The 4,821-nt window shown below is 33.5% G+C and overlaps 1 pseudogene across 1 annotated transcript; it reads right to left on the reverse strand.

The window, feature by feature from the left end:
* Positions 1-513: 513 nt before the first annotated feature.
* LOC143588093 (transcription factor E2FA-like) lies at positions 514-3,992 on the reverse strand (annotated as a pseudogene). The gene is made up of 11 exons (XR_013145021.1): positions 3,749-3,992; positions 3,573-3,658; positions 3,414-3,502; positions 2,874-2,981; positions 2,732-2,782; positions 2,591-2,639; positions 2,426-2,491; positions 2,268-2,344; positions 1,978-2,188; positions 1,332-1,397; positions 514-1,238 (listed from the first exon to the last, which is right to left on the reverse strand). The product of XR_013145021.1 is annotated as a transcription factor E2FA-like (transcript).
* Between the last annotated feature and the right edge of the window lie 829 nt (positions 3,993-4,821).

Below are 4,821 nucleotides of genomic sequence, written 5' to 3' on the forward strand. Positions count from 1 at the left end.
AAACATAGTATATAACTACCATTAGACACTTATAATAAAATAATCGCCTTAATGACGGTTAGCATCATATAAGCAAAACTTATACAGACTATTTGGATATCAGTGGGGGTGTTCGACAGATTTTAGGTCAAACCTTAAGCGAAGTCGAACCATCATAAACTAGAACCAAACAAAACCGTTACTAATGATTTTGTTCCGTTTGGTTTAATGGTTTAGGGTTATTGGACCTTTAGAAAAATACAAAATTTGTACCAGAGAAAACTAACAAACTTTGTACTAAAAAAGTCATGGACAAAATAAGTTGTCTTGGAACGCATAATATAAACGATCCAAAAGAACCCAACATCTACAGATTCTCTAAAGCTAAAGCATTAAAAATTTTCAAGATTCTCAAAAGTGAAATAAAATTGTAACAAATGTTTTTGATAAAACCTTTTAAACTTATAAAGGGTTGAATACCAAGACACTTCAATTCCTCAAAAAAAATCGTACCCAAACTCGCTGAAACTGATTCTACCTCTATGGCTACACCCGGTCAAACCCGAACCTGAACTAGCTAAAACCCGGTCAAATACCTGACCATACCTGAGACCGGTTCCAACCCGACCTGGTTCTTGACATTTGTTGACCATACCCAAAACCAATTCCTACCCGATTTCGGTTCCAAAATATACCCGATGTGCCCACCTCTAATTTTCTATATATGGGTATCACTCATAAAACCAGAACAACCTTGCACACTGACAAAATGGTATTAGAAATACTAAGAAACTGGTATGACTAAATCTATATGCCCAACTGTCCATAGAACACACAGCCAAGTGTCTAATATTAAGTTTATTAAAAGTTCTTGCAAAATCAAAAGATATAATATACATAAGGGCCCAATAAGTATTATAGGTTTTTGCAAAGATAACACAACAATTCCAAAATGATAATCTGATTTAAAGTAAATCATAAGTATAACGCATGTTTAATTCAGGTAAAGATAAAAAGGAAAAAACCTACATGGGTATAATACCCATAAATAACCAAGTTTTATTTATCCCCAAACAACATCTTAATCTTTTCAACTTCTACAATCTCACTGTACAACAAACCCCCCATACCTGAGAACAGACTTCACTTCTGGGCGCTGACACCAGACTCTGGTGGGGTACTCGGGTTTGCTGTGCTGACATCAGCTAAACCAAATTCCTCACTTAGTAAATCCACCCCGTCCCATTCAATATCACCTACTGAAAGTAGTTAATAAACACAAACAAAATACCGCATTAATACTTATTACTAGTTAATATAACATTCAAATAGCAAAGCTTGAAAGAACATACAATCTGTATTCCACATATCCGTGAGCGAAATTCACGGTCTGACAAAAGCCAATAGTCTTCATCATTCTGCAAAAATAGAATTAATATAATTATGACCCTTTTCAAGGCAAACCCATTTTGCTCAGAACCTGTTTTAACAAAAAAATTAATACTTTCAAAAACTGGCCCGTTTGACCCAAACCTGTTTCAAAACAATACCTGCCCTAACACTCATGTTTTGCCAGGCTTAGCGGTAGTAATGCAATTTTACTTCAACAAAGTTGCATTTAAGCTTGTAAACAACGAACACACACGAAGCGTGTTCGATTTTGTTCCTTTTAAGTCTAATCGAGCAAAAAATCAAACACAAACAATCAAATGAACAGGGCTTTCTTGTTTGTGTTCAGTTTTCAATTGTTAATTATATAAACGAACAGTTCTCGAACGTATACAAATGAACATAACCGAACATAAGTGAATAAAACAACCAAGAGCTAAAACTAGTTAATAGTAATGTGAAGAACAATATGTTGGCTTTATAAGTTATTAAAATTAAATTAACTTAAAATAAGACAATAAATTAAAAAAATATATAACGTGTTTATGTTCTTTTAACTGAATAAACAAAACTTTTTGTTCATGTCCGTTCGTTTACAGGGATACTTACATTAACATCAGAAGGAACTATCTTCATAATTCTCCCAGGTGAATCTTGAGGTAAGCTATTTTCAACCGCCATGCCAGTATTTGCAACAACGTTTGACTCGGTTGCTGGATTATCATTGGATCCAGAACTTGAAACAATTGGCATAGACATAGGTTGTTCTTGTTCTTGTTGTTCAGCCCCATCACCATCTTCAAACTTCTCTTCAAATTGACTAAAATGCCCCCCAAGTGAATAATAATAACAAAAATAATAATAAGCATATGATATGAGATCATATAAATTATTATTACCTGACAAGATATACATCTATAGGACCCATTGTGCTTCTAAGGATTATTCTGTACCTCCTTTGTGGATAATCAACAGCCTGATGTTTAACACAAAGATATTAACACTGAAGTGGCATTTTAAATATTAAGTTTAACAAAAGCTCGATCTACAGAGTCACCTCATCGGGATCGGGAACTTCAAGAGTAGTCCCATGTGGCGCCTTTATTGCTATCAAAGTTTCATTCTGTCATTTGTAAACGTATCAAAAGTTTGAACAACTATAAATGTGTCTATGCAACTACTAGATATAAAGATTGAGAAAAATATTGTTGCATAACCGCACCTGAAAGCACGGTAGGCTTTTTATGTCATCTTCTGTAACAAATAACCATCTAAAACAGTATTGTGTCAGCAAGTATGAAACTTGGCCAAATACTTAATTAACAAATATCAATTTGAGAAAGAAAAAAATTGGCAGAAGTACTTTTGATTATTGTCATCTTCGCTTAAATCCCTCATCCTTTCCTGCATTTTTCTGCACCAGTTTCAACATCAACCGAACAGTTAAATATAATTTTTAACTTTTAAGATAAAATTTACCATAAATGTAAATGCTCTCAACTAACCTTATGTTTTCATCCAATCTATTTTCTTCCATAGAAAGTCTTTGAACCTCTGCTTGTAACAGAGTGACATCATCCTCCATCTCTTCGGGTTTGGAAGAATCAAGGCCCCTAGAAATATTAGTTATAAAAACCATGTAAAATACAACTGTTAACAATGCCTGTAAACGAACCAAAGGTTCAGCGAAAGCACGAAAGTTCATTTAGTTAAAATGAACATGAGCACATGCCTAGTTCGTTCACTAATGTTTGTGAACCTTCTTTTACATTCGTTCATTTAAAATTATTTATGTTTGTAAGTTTACGTTTCCTAAGTTGGTTAATGTATTCATTTAAACTTTTTTGAACCATTACAACTTCGCCTAATTTTATTAACCTTTTTAGCAACATATTGTTCTTCACATTATTTTTGATTGTTTTTAGCTCAGTTATGTTAGTTCATGTATGTTTGTTTCTATTTGTGAACCTCTTACAAGCCTAGATAATATAGTAGCACGCAAATGTTGATAACTAGAACATGCAATGATTAGTGAAAAAACATACTTCCGGCGGATTCTGTTCTTGAGTTTCTTTTCAATAAGACCAATGCCTTCGAGGACATTTGTTATGTCATATATCCGCCTCTTTTGCACCTGTACAATCAAACTTCTTAAAATCAAGATTGCATATATTATATATAATAAAATTTGTATTAAAAAATACCTCCAGAGTATCAGCAGCATTATTCAAATCAAGAATACCATCTTCAGCCTGTGTGATAAGGTTGATTAACTTTTTTGTTAAAAGGCCTGCAAAGTGTACAAATTCTCATCAATAATAAATTATTTTTGTGTATAATTTATAAAAAGGTATAATGAAATGATGTAATTATAATTTACCTAGTGAGCTGTCATAACGACAGTTGCTAGCAGGAGTTAATGGAACCGGTGAGCCTGCATTGGAAATAGGGGTTTGAGGAGCAGCTTTGCTGTTCTTTGTAGCCTTTGACCGACCATTGACTCGTCCACCTTTTGCAGAAACAGGAGTGTGAACAGGACTGTTAACTGTAGAAGCCGCCCACTCACTTGATGCAGCTTCATAATGGCTTATTCCAAGTTTTCTCTTCACTTGCTGTGAATACATCAATCACACACAGACTTGTAACATTAATCTTTATAGTAAAAGGATCTTGTCGTAACTTGCAACATCTATCTAAAGTTACCAAACCATATTAGAAAGCACTTAACTTCATTTTATAGGTAAATTTGTTCATTCACATGAAGTCTAGACAACCATGTGAAAGTTATCACTCTACCATTAGAACTCTATCATGTTCATGATTTACCATTTAACTCCTGAAATCATCACCTTCCAGAGTTTAGGATTATAGCATACATTGTGTCCTGTACATTTTGTGCTTAAATATTAACACTTTTCCACTGGTTCTATACAATGTCAACCAAAGATTTGAGATAAACTTGTTCTTCATATTTCGTTTATAAAATCAGACTTTAAAGTTTAATGAGTTCTTCTAGTCATTGTATATGCTAAACATACTGCATAATCAGAATAAATCACGAGCTATGTGAAAGTTCAACTTCATTTACCTACTGACTTCAGATTTATGATGTTTCTCTGTGCTATCTTAACTCTATTAGATAGAGTTAGCAGATATGCACTCTGCTACGACTAGCTAATAGAGTCAAGGTAGCACAAAGAAAAAACCTAATTCTAAACTTAACAGGTAGAGGAATAATGAACATTACAGAGCTCATGAGACTAATAATACAATAACGAACATTCTAAACTTACAGAGCTGACATTATTTGAAATTGAAGGCCGTGAGTGTTGAATTGAGTTAGGGTTTTGAAGGTTTTAGAGAGAGAAAGTAGTAAAGGAAATGAAATGAAATGAAATGAAATGAAATGAAATGAAGGGTTTGTTTGTTTGTTTGTTTTAGAGAGAGAGTGAG

This window comes from Bidens hawaiensis, unplaced genomic scaffold (assembly GCF_021521415.1).
Source record: "Bidens hawaiensis isolate Kalapana, Puna unplaced genomic scaffold, B.hawaiensis_p1.1 tig00035980_1, whole genome shotgun sequence".
In the NCBI taxonomy this organism is placed as follows: Eukaryota; Viridiplantae; Streptophyta; class Magnoliopsida; order Asterales; family Asteraceae; genus Bidens; species Bidens hawaiensis.